Below are 12,950 nucleotides of genomic sequence, written 5' to 3' on the forward strand. Positions count from 1 at the left end.
CCAATGAGTCCTAATGCACACTAACATGAAGTTAGTGCGCACTAACTCCAAAATTAGAGAAACACGAAATATCTACCTCCCAAACCATTATAAAAATGAAATTTGACAGATAACGACCCAAAACGAAAATGTCACGAAAAGAAAAAATCAGTGCGCATCCCTAGCAGAACATTTCAACAATGATACCTAGGGGGTCATTTTCCAAGGAGTTACCGCAGGAGATAATTCCACAAATCGCGCTAACAGCCGTTAACGCGATTTGCGAATGCAAATTTTTAATTTAGGGGCGGAGTATATGTAAAGTAGGAAAGAGTTATCATGTGCGGCAAAACAGCCACAGTGTTAGCAGAGCTACAACCCTTTTATTCATGGCCTGTTTGTGTGTATGTGTGTGTGAGAGAGAGAAAGAGAGAGAGAGAGAGTTGCTATAATGTCTGTTCCCTAGACAGGTATTTGTATCCCTATGGGAGGCCCACCTATTAACTCGAGGTGGGGATTAGGTATGAGTGTAGGGGGTTGGGGCCACTTTCACATTCAACATGAGACATACGAACAGAACAGTGGTCTCTTGTGAAGATTTGATGGCCTTCGGAGTAAGGACACTCACTCCAAGATGAGATTTGGGCAATGTTCTCTCAAACTAGCTTGATGGACACTCTACCTGGGCAACAACAAGCTAGGTGGAGAGAACATTGCCCAAATCTCATCTTGGAGTGAGTGTCCTTACTCCGAAGGCCATCAAATCTTCACAAGAGACCACTGTTCTGTTCGTACGTCTCATGTTGAATGTGAAAGTGGCCCCAACCCCCTACACTCATACCTAATCCCCACCTCGAGTTACTAGTTGGGCCTCCCATAGGGATACAAATACCTGTCTAGGGAGTAGACATTATAGCAAGTCTCTCTCTCTCTCTCTCTCTCTCTCTCTCTCTCTCTCTCTCTCTCTCTCTCTCTCTCTCTCTCTCTCTCTCTCTCTCTCTCTCTCTCTCTCTCTCTCTCTCTCAAGTTTCCCCACTGCATGGGAAACACCCCTTAATGTGTTATTGGAAAATGAGGCCCCTAGATCCTTTTCCTGAGTGGTGACTCCTAATATAGAAGATCTACAAAATTCAACTTAGCTATGTCATGAAACCTCTCTATGAGTTGAAGTAAGAAGCAATCAATGATTTCACAGAACAGGGTTTGCATTGTCTATTAGCTTCAAATCAAGCTCCACAATATTGTTTCTATGGCAGGCTTATATCCTTTGCTAAGCTTTCATATATTTCTTGAGAAGCTAAGAATTCTTCTTCCTTTATCTTTTATTTGCAGTAGGAAATGTCAAATCTTTTTCCTTGTAGAATGGAAACTAAAGCATCTGTGCAAGCAAAAACTCCAGCAAAAACTGTCAACAATAAGAAAAGCTGAAAATCATTCAGTCTATGATGGAAACCTGATGTAGCAGCAACTGTTTCGCTATCCTATTTTTGAGCATTATTTATTATATCTTCAGATAGCTCAAATAATCCTTTTCTATGCTCTTTCACAATGTTGAAAATCTGTGAACTGTAACTAAATCTTGTAGTAGCCAATATAGGAATTCTTACTTTTTCAAGTTCATTTAGTAACTGAGTTTTCTTATTTGATTATGTGAAAAATGTAGCCACACCAGTCAGAGCAGAAAAGAAAATCTTGCACTGTTGAATATATCCAGAACTTTGACTCTGAAAGGTAAGATATGTACATAACAGTGAAGAAATAGTGCATCAGGAACTTCTTTTTGAATCATGAATTGTTGTCCTTGCTAATCTGGAGCATTACTGGAATGCCACAAAATGCACGAGAAACAAGTTTTTTGTGAACAATGAAATTCTTTAAGAGTTTGAAGAAGTGTTGAAGTTTCTTGTGCATGTTTGCCTTTCAGTTTGAAGAATCCCAAACATCTCTTCTTTGGTCTCTTGTTATCATTAGTAATATATCTGACTGATAGAGAAAGTTGAGAAAGATTTGCTATGACACAAGATTCATCAGCTAGCACTGTAAGAAATGTTAATTTCTGCAATTCTTCCTTAATTGAAGAATCAATTATTTCAGCAGCTGAAGAAATGATGCCAATCTGAATATGCTTTGATGTTGCTGAGAAGACCATTGCGTTTCCAAGTGCTGACACAAAATATAGTCATAACTTGATGAATACTGTAGTAGTTGGATGTAATTTCCTCTGTTGAGTGACTGCAAAGACTCATTATGACCTCAAAATGCTAATTCTTGTTGAATGAGGAAACAAATAACATCGATTAATCTTTTCAAAACATCTCTGTCTCTTCTATCTCACTGTGGTTCAAAATCTGAAGTCTGCGCTGTTCTTCAAGACTGAGATCAATATGAGTTTGACCAAACATTTTGAGCTTCAAAGTAGCTCATAAATGTACCTGAGAATACTTATGTTTCTGGCAAGGTTTTGTCAAATTATTCATCTGAGAAAATTCATTACTGTTGCACGTCCCCTTGTTAATACCAAAAGGTAGACATGGCCAACAAAAGAGTTTATTCAAAATAGACTTCCTGTTAAACACTCTGTTACATTATACTTATTTCTTTGGAAATAGTGGTTGACTGTTTTCCATCCTGTTATAATCTTGGAAGATATGGAGTACTTCATCCTTTAGAAATAATGCTTTGCAAGGCTTCAAAAGTCAATCCAGAGAAAGGAACTGAAACCAAATATTGCATAATATCATCACCATTGTCACTGCTGCTAATACTTGGGAGCTCTGTGTAGTCACTGGATCTTGCCATTCAGCTGGCCAGTCCCATTTTCAAAGCACAGTAAAGGGAGACAGAGACTGAGATCCACTACTCACTGTCCACATCTGCACAGTGGATGGTGTTGGTGTTGGCGGAGGAGGTCTGCAGCTGCCCACTCCCACATCTGCACAGTGGATGAGGTTGGAGATCTGCTGCCTGTACCACATCTGCACAGTGAGTTGAAAAGAGGCAGAAAATAAAAATCTGTCAAGCAGTTTGGGAGCAAAGTGAAATGTTGGTGTACATGTATATGCATGTATTTTTTGGTTTGGGGGAGGGAGTAGAGAATAGGGGCCATAGTATTTGCTGTGAATTTTGAATGTGTGACCTTAGGGGTACATAAGACATCTAAAAGTCTTGAAAGGGGTACACTAGTCCTAAACTTTTGAGAACCACTGCCCTAGAAGTATTTAATACTCGTGCCTACCAGAGGTGAAGACTGAAAAACAGAACAAGCTAGACTGCTATAGATTCTGACAGAAATTCTACACATTAGCAGAAAGCACACCTTGGTCCCAGATATAAAACACAGACAGAACCTCAATAAATACAATGTGTGACCACAAATTACTAGAGATAGGAAGAGGGGAACATTTTGTTTCATTTTTTGTTTCATTTTTGGGGGGCGACTTCCCAAAGAATTTCATTTCATGTAATGTTTATTTCATTTCTTAAATTAAAAAAAAAAAAGAAACAAACAGGAACCCCCCCCCCCCCCCAGAAATGAAAAAAGGGACCATCCAAGGCCTCCCATGTCCCCAAGCATCCTTCCACCCATATCAAATGCAGTACATCAAAATAGTGCCCTCCACTGCGGAGGATGTGCTGCAGTTCATTAATTCCAGTGCAATGACACCACTTGACAGCATCAGATGGTGAAGAAGAAAAGCCAAAGAAAGAAGATGCGAAAGAGGAGCTCCAAGGTCTGGGCTCTGGACCTGGGCCTGGGCTTGCCCCGGGGATGAAGTCCAGGTGTCAGGTCTGGGTGTGGACCAAGCCTTGGTGTCAGAACCCAGCCTCCCAGTTTGGCTGTGGTGTCGGGCCTGGGTCTGGGCCCTGGCCTAGGCGAAGGCCAAGCATCAGGACCCAGGCTCCGGGCCAGGCCACAGCATTGGGCCTGGGTCCAGGTTGAGGTCCTGGCATTAGGACCCAGCCTCCAGACCAGGCCCCAGCATTGAGTCTGGGGCAGCCAAGGCTCCAGCATCAGGACTCAGCCTCTAGGCTAGACCGGGGGTTGGGCGTGAGCCATTGGATCTGGTCTAGACCGAAGCCCTGGTGTCACGAGCCAATGTCTGGACCAGGTCGCGGCACTGGGCCTGGGTCTGGGCTGAATATCTGATGTTGGGACTGGTCTAGGACAAGGCATTGGTTTTGGAAAGTATGGGGGATTGTCAGGAAATTTCCCAGGCCTGGTATATGGTAAAGGCAATAGAAGATTGGGTCTTTTAGAATATCCATTGTTTTGCACACTCAGCTCACCTGGAAGTGGAGGATGCCCTTGGGCTGGTGTCTAAGGACCACAGGAATATATTCCTGCAGGAGCTGATAGAGAAGTGCAAGAAAATAGCAGGAGATTTTCATTGAAGCATGAAGGTGGAACTCCTTCTCCATGAAAGGCAGGAACAATTCAGGATGCCTCACAAGCATCTGATTCAAGATACTGAAATTCCATGTATATGATGCATAGGTTGGTGAAGCAGCAGACACCCCTTTAGGATCTGACATTGGAAATAGATATAGTTGTCAGTTGCCCCCTGGGGCATCATAATCGGGTAGTGTTAAGGGAGCTGGGGAAAATCATGAAGCCCTTCAAGGATGCCACAGAAGACCTGAGTTCCAGAGGTCATCTTTACAGTAAATTTGCTGTAGGAAAGGTTAAAGGGCTTCCATGAAGAAGGGAGTAGACAATTTGTGGACTCCTTGTAGAAGCACGTGCAAGAGAGACTGAAACAGTTCACAGAAAACAATACTTATATGCAATACTTGCTGCAATTTGTGATTCTCAGATAAAAGAAAATCTCACCCTCCAGTCCCAGCATCTCACACTTATGAAGGAAAAAGGAATGCCTGAGACAGAGGTACAGTGGGGTTAGAACACAGTAAACAGTGGCCACCTCAATAATGTAAATAGGAACAGCACCTTGTTAGCTAGCACTTTCTTCCCCATTTCAGTATGCCAAAGCACAGGCCAGAATTAAAGCAGCTGGTAAGAGAGACCCCAGCAATGGACACCTAAGCACAAATTTCTCTGAGAAACTAACTTGTAGAGCCCATTGAGAACATAGACATAGGTATGATGGTAAATTGGGCACACAAGTCTGTAGATGGTTTTTTTTATTCTTTATTTATTTCTTTATTTATAATTTTCAAAAATACAAACTCAATCAATTGTTTGCACTGGGAAAAACATGGATTGGTAAATTATGTAAACATATTATTAACAAAATTCCATTTAACTACATCAGTTTAAATAATACCAATACCATTAATTATATCAATCATAATGAGAGCATACTACATAGTGGCAGGATACCAAGGAGAGTTTTTAACTTAATATTTACTTGAGTAAAGACAATAACATAGAACCTGTACTAATTTTCTTTTTAAATTTAATTCCACTAATTAGACACAGGGGATGAGGTTGGTAATCTTCTTTCTTCAAGGAAAGTTTTTAACTGGTCGGGTATGAAGAAAATATTCAAATCATCTTGTTTCTTAATAAAACACTTACATGGAAAACGCAGTGTAAATGAGAAACCCATTGAAATTACTTCCTTGCGGAAAGCTAAAAAAGCTTTCCGCCTTGCCTGTGTAGATACTGCTAGGTCTGGAAATATCTTAACAGCTTTTTGCAAAAACATAATAGACTATTTATTGAAATACTTTTTCATAATTTGATTAGTATCATTTATAGAGGAAAAAGTAACCAATAGATTTCCCCAGTCAATAACTTGTGCGGTCAAATCTTCTAAAAAATTTGTAAAATCCCCCTGAAACAATGTTTCAGATCTATTATTATTATTATTATCTATTATTCTCCTTCTCTTCCATCTGTAAGGGTCTTCATTTTATTCCACCTTTCTATAATCCTAGCCTATTTTGTCCTCAAAAAGTCTCAGTCAAAAGGAAGAAATACAGGCTCAAGAGAAAATATATACTGGAGATGCTATTTATATATTCTGAATGTGCTAAAAGCTAAAAGACTTAAGACCTGGCTGTTCAAAAAAGCATTCCCGGACACTGATTAACCCTTGCAGCCTGTTGAACTACCTCCCATTGTAAAAATGTTAATTTAATGTAAATATCTTTATCTAATGTTATCCTCTCCCTTTCTTCTCTACTCCCAGTTCTAGTACCTTGTTATTTGTAACTGCTTCCTCCTCACTAATAGGTTACTCATTTGTTCTTTGTACACCCCTGTTCTATGTAAACCGGCATGATGTGATTGTATCATGAATGCCGGTATATAAAAATTTTAAATAAATAAAATAAATAAATAAAAGAAAGAGAAAAGTAATGTAACACCAGAAAATCAAGAAAGGGAAGAACTATGTTCAGCTAAGAATATGGGGAACATTTTCTTATTATTGCAAACCTTGCAAACTACCTGTTGCAAGCACGGCCTTCGGCTGGTGTAAGCATGAAGGCACGGTTACTACCTCATGGGAGAGCGTGAGCCCCTGGATGAAGGCATGACTCGGGGAGGAGCCCCAAAGCACACAGTGGGAGGTGAGCACATTCAAACATGGGCAGAGCAGAAACAAGGCAGGGTCAGCCCTCCGCTGGACCTACATGCACCAGTGTGACCCAGCAATGCAATGCTGGTCACAAGAGTAGCCCTCCAGCCACTCGATAGCCCTTCCAGACCTGCCGCTTGGGAAGGATGGGTTTGTGAGGCCAGACACAGGCTGAGTGCAGGAACAAGACAAGACAGGAACTCAGAAACGTGGAAGACTCGGACAAAGACTCATGGAACTTGGAAGACCCAGACGAGGACTTGGAACTTGGAAGGACTCAGACGAGGACTTGGAACTTGGAATGTGAAGGTGGGCACTGTCCCTCAGAGCGCCCTACACAGCTAGCCATGGGCTAGTCACAGAGCACCCTGTCCGCTTGCGTGCCCTACCCAACCTAAGAAGGCTAGTCACGGACCACGCGGGAGCAAGACAAGCACCAGAAGGGGATCCAACTCTAAGAGCTGGAAGACTCGGAACTTGGAAGACTCAGAATTTGGAAGACCCAGAACCTGGTAGACTCGGAACTTGGAACACTCAGAACTTGGAACACTCAGAGTTCAGGATCATTGGGACTTCTGGAACATTAGGACATCTGGAACTAGGACGACAATGAAGGAGCTCTGACGAGGAACAGGACCAGGAGCATCAAGACATGGAACAAAGAACTATCTCAGACACATGAAGACCACGGAGGACCTGGACCGGCAAAGAAGAACATGGACAACCATGGATTCCGATCCGAAGGCCTCGAGGAACAGGAACTGAGCCCTTTTATAGGGCTGAAGCAGGAAATGAAGTGAAACTGGCTTCCGGTGGGGCCACGGGCTTTTCCCGCCACTTGTCCTTTAAATGCAGTGAAGAGGTGCGTGCTGGCAGCTAGAGGAGGGCCCAGAGAGTGGAGCAGGACCTAGGATAGTGGGAGCCTCCAGGCCACAAAGAAGGAAGAGCAGGCAGGTGTTGGGAGAGGCCTGATGGTGGAACAGGCCGCAAAGAGGATCCCTGGCAGCTCTCCTTGCCGCTAAGAATGGTGGCTGGCGACAGCAACGGCAGCTTCAGGCCGCAAAGGAGGAAGCAGGGTCTGGAAGCATCCTTAGCAGTGGTGGTGGCTTCCTGCTGCTTAGGAGGTCCATGCTGGCGGCAGCTCCGTGCCGCAAGATTGCGAAGTCAGCAGCAGTGGCTACAGGGCCGCACAGAAGCAGAAGCTGGCAGTGGCCTGCAGGCCACAAAGAAGGGATCCTGGCGGAGGCTCCTGCCATGATGAAGAATGGCAGTGGCCCCTCCTGCCCCACAGGGCAGCGTCAGACCGCATGGAAGCGGTGAGCCAGGACGGCAATGGCAGTGTCAGAGGCTGGATGGTGGCAGTGAGTGCAGAGGCCTGCTCGTGGGGTGAGCTCTGCGAGCAGAATCATAACAGCATCCCCTCCTAAAATCCCCCCTTCAGCCTCTTCTCAATGGCTGAAAGTGAGAAGGCATATCTACTATACCAGCTGGGGAATTTGGGGGTCCAAACACAGAATGTTCAAAGCTTGGAAGGAGCTGAAGCGATAAGGTGAAGCATACTGAAGACATGGCAAACACACGATGAAAGTCAAAAGACATGACCCAATTTGAATTGGAGGCACAGAAGTAGTAATAGCATCTTAAGGAATGGTCCAGTTCAGGTTATTAAATCAAGACGTGAGTGAGGAACACCTCCACAACATCATCTTCTTGAGAGCAATAGCAAGATAGTAGGTTTAAGGCATCACTGTTGGAATCTTGAATGCAAGATGGGGTATCAGAAGAATGCAAGCTTGCAGATATCAATTGTTTAGGTAAACATTGGTATGAGGAGCGCTAGGTGGAGCAAGACAGTCCAAACATTGCTCAAAGGATGGGAAGGTGGTCTTGGGGCAATTTTATACTCCTTGAAGACAGATAGCACATGGATTTGCGGTTGAAAAGTAGAGAGATGTACAGGGTTATTGAACCCAAACTCTTTTAAAGCCAGATGGGTGAGAGAATCCCTTTGATAAGGTCAAGAAGGAAGTTGCACCTCAGATAATCCACATGATAATGCAGGCTCCCATGCAGCAATGAGTTGTTCCATAAGGAGCTAGAAGGTCAACAGCATTAAATGCCCAGCTTTATACAAGGGACTTCTTCTCTTGAAGAAGATCTCCAGAATAGTGGTAAAGGCCATCCCTTGGACAGATCAAATAAACTGCTTTAAGGTGGGTGGTAAAGCTCCAGACGACAAGGCTTGGAGACAGTGAAGAATTCCAGCAGAGTCTATTGAACGATCATTCCATGAAGGGAGGATAGTGAAAGCAGGTAGTAATAAAGGTCTCGTGAGGACAGCCTATAAGCGCGAAAACAGCTGGAGGCTGGCAAAATATGATTATCCTTGAAAATCCATCCTTCAATAGAGTAAAGGATCTCTCCTGATGGATACAGAGCTGAAGGATGGTGGATTTTACCATCAAGTCTGAAGGTGGCAATCACAGACCTTATCTGACAGCAGAGACAGCATCAGATGGACAGATGAGCAAGTCAGGATTTCCCAAATCGAATTCTAGTAGCTCAGAAGTTGTTTGACGGACACCAGCAGGATGGATAATGGTCTGCAAGTTGTAGATATAAAGCAACTCACCACGCTGGAATTAAGGAGAAGAGACAGAAGGTGACACCTCTGAAAACTGGAGTGGAATTAGAAGCTGGAGCTCCCACTAGTGCAGAGCAGAATCAGGATTGTAGATGTAATTAGTCCCATGACAAGCACCGAGTTGAGGGAAGCGTGGACTGAATTGGAACTGATGGAACAAAACCAGGTCTAGGGTGCAGGTGCCTCCTGAAGGTCATTCAGACCCAAGGACATGGAGTTGCTGTAATTTAATTCAAGTAGGCATACACTCCTTGAAGCTTGATGATGCTTGGTAAAGAAGCAAAACTTGGGAATGATGATGTGGAAACCTGGGTGCAGGCGCCTTCTGCAGGTCATGTGGAACCCAGGACAGAACCCCACATCTCTGTGGAACTGAACAGAGATAGTCTCTGGAACAAGTGCAGGTGCCTCCTCTGGACAAAAGTGTTCCAGGACTGGAATGGCTTGAAGAAAATCTGGATGCAGGCGCCTCCTGCAGGTCATAAAAATCTGGACATACTTAGAAGGGAGACCACTAACAAAAAACTTTTAACCAGGCAAAAGAGTCCAGGAACCAGGAGCAAAATATTTTTTCTAGGCAAGGAACAAAATTTAAAAAATATCCAGGAACTTGAGCCCGTCGCAGACACGTGCTCACTGAGCTCATGGCCTTTGGATCCTGTTGCGAGCGCGGCCTTTGGCTGGTGTAAGCGTGGAGGCACGGTCATTAGCTCATAGGAGAGTGTGAGCCCCTGGACCACAGCATGACTCGGGGAGGAGCCCCAAGGCATACCGTGGGAGGTGAGCACATGCAAGCATGGGCAGAGCAGGAACAAGGCAAGGTCAGCACTCCGCTGGACCTACATGCACCAGTGTGACCCAGCAACATAATGCTGGTCACAAGAGAAGCCCTCTGGCCACTTGATAACCCTTCCAGACCCGCCGCTTGGGAACAATGAGTGCGTGATGCCCGATTGAAGCTGAGGGCAGATACAAGACAAGACAGGATCTCAGAAACTTGGAAGACTTGGATGAAGACTTGGAACTTGGAAGACTCGGATAAAGACTCATGGAACTTGGAAGACTCAGATGAGAACTTGGAACTTGGAAGGACTCAGACGAGGGCTTGCAACTTGGAAGGTGCAGGTGGGCACTGTCCCTCAGGGTGCCCTACACAGCCCGCCGTGGGCTGGCCAGGGACCGCCCTGTCCGCTTGTGCGCCCTACACAACCTAAGAAGGCTGGTTGCGGATCACATGGGAGCGAGACAAGCGCCAGAAGGGGATCCAACCAAACAAGGCTCCAATGACGAGAATAAGGAACCAGATCTATACGGATTTATCCTTGTGGTGGCCATCTGGAGGACTCGAAAGGCTGGAACACTCAGAACTGGGAAGACTCAGAGTTCAGGATCATCAGGACTTCAGAACATCAGGAACATTAGGACAAGACAATGAAGCAGCTCCGACGAGGAGCAAGATCAGGAACATCAAGACATGAAACGAAGAACCATCTCAGACACATGAAGACTGCGGAGGACCTAGACTGGCAAAGAAGAACATGAACAACCATGGATTCCAATCCAAAGTCCTCGAGGAACAGGAACTGAGACCTTTTATAGGGCTGAAACAGGAAGTGAATTGAGACTGGCTTCCGGGGAGCTGCGGGCTTTTCCTGCTGCTGGCCCTTTAAATGCAGTGAAGAGGCATGCTCTGGCACCTAGAGGAGGGCCCAGAGAGTGGAGCAGGACCTAGGACAGCGGCGGCTTCCAGGCCACGAAGAAGGAAGAGCAGGCAGGTGTCGGGAGCGGCCGACGGCGGCACAGGCTGCGAAGAGGATTCCTGGCGGCTCTCCATGCCGCGAAGTGCGGTGGCGTACGACGGCAATGGCGGCTTCAGGCCGCAAAGGATGAAGCAGGGCCCGGCAGCATCCGCAGCAGCAGTGGTGGCTTCCTGCCACTTAGAAGGTCCATGCCGGCAGTGGCTCCGCGCCGCAAAATTGCAAAGTCAGCAGAAGTAGAAGCAGACAGCGGCCCGCAGGTCGCAAAGAGGGGATCTCGGCGGTGGCTCCTGCCACGATGAAGAATGGCAGCAACCCCTCCTGCCACACAGGGTGTCATTGGAATGCACGGAAGTGGCAGTGGCAATGGTGGTATCAGAGGCCTGGATGGTAGTGGTGAGTGGAGAGGCCTGCTCGCGGTGTGAGCTCCGCGAGCAGGATCGTAACATTACCAGGAATGCGATGATTGTTATATTCTGATTGTGATTAAAGTTTAATTTGGAAAGAAAATTTCACAAGAAACCCAGAGGGTGATAGTCAGCACTACTTAGCCAAATGTTCAGATAACTTAGGGCTGTCCTAAAGTTAGCTGTCCTGCTGAATATACGGGATAACTTAGCTGGATAAGTTTTTCCAGCTAACTAGCTGAGCTGTACAGCGACTCAGCTTCTACCTCCCAATATTCCATTTAGCAGCAGGATCAAGTCCAAATAGGGAATGAAATAAAAGGTCATGTCACAAAAATGATACTGATGACAGATCATTCTCTTATACTATATCTGAAAAGTAACAAGTGCTTGTACAGGAAGACAGGCATTTCCAGTGCTTTCTGCCTTGCTGCTCCACCCCTTGTCCTTCACTTTAGGAAGCTTTCTTCCACTCAGCATCGCTGCCATAGACAGTATTCTACACCTTGAGGGTCTTGCTGTCACGCTGCTTTTCTGTCCTACCCCAGACTCTACACCTTGGGGTGTTTTTGCTTCTCTGGGGGGGGGCTGTTTTGAACCTCTCATGGTGCTTTTGTCTGTTGATACCACTCTTTGTATTGCTTTGTTCCTTTATCAATGCCTTGGGGGTTTCCCCTGCCACCTTTTCTGCTTTGTTCTCCCTTCAAGGCACCTCAGGATGTTGCTGCCCCTCTTGGTGCCACTTTGCCTCTCGTGCTGCCTTCGTTATGTCACTGTTGTTAGTGTCCTATTTTGAAGCTTTGGGATGCTCTTCCCCCTCTTACTGTGCTCCTCTGCCAGGGCCTTTGAAAACTCCTGCCACTGCTGGCACCTTTTGCCACTTTTTGGTGCCTTAGGTTATTCATGCCATTTTTGGAGCCACTTTACCACAGTCTAGGTGCCTTGAAGCTCTTCCTCCCTTCTGATAATATCTTCCCACAGGTTTCTTTATACTTGATGAGAAAACCCCCATTCTGGAACCCAAAACGGGCTGCAATGCTTCTGCCATTGAATTAATGGCGAAGGAATAAATTAATAAAACATATAAATAATTAAACAAGTTTTGGTGCCATTGAAACGAATAATCAAACTGAACTGAATATTTTTTTTCTCTGCACATCACCATTCATTGCCGTTAGATTTGTATGGGAGGGTGCTAATCTATATGCACATTGCTCTGTACACACTGTATATGCACAGAACTCCGTGCTGCATAAGGAATAAAGTTTGTGAACAAAATATATGAGCACAAGTGCAGTTAAAACTGTGTTCTCTACTGAGTTCACCTTATTATATTTGTCTCTCTGCTATGTTTCCCTGCTGCTTGATTATACCGACTGGCAATCTTCTATTTGAAATGATTAGTCCTAGGTCTCTTTCCTGTTTACAATTGCCAGGTCCTGTCCTTCTAGTTGATAGCGACTAATGGATGTTTGTTCCCTAGATGAATTGCTTTATAATAATTTGCATAGAAGCACAGCTTTCAAACCTTTGACTAGCCTTCCATTTTTTACAAGTCCTTTTCATTTTTCCATCCCTGCTGTGTCTGTCTAGTCTACCCTGTTACAGATTTTTGTAT

Source organism: Rhinatrema bivittatum, chromosome 2 (genome assembly GCF_901001135.1).
Source record: "Rhinatrema bivittatum chromosome 2, aRhiBiv1.1, whole genome shotgun sequence".
Lineage (NCBI taxonomy): Eukaryota > Metazoa > Chordata > Amphibia > Gymnophiona > Rhinatrematidae > Rhinatrema > Rhinatrema bivittatum.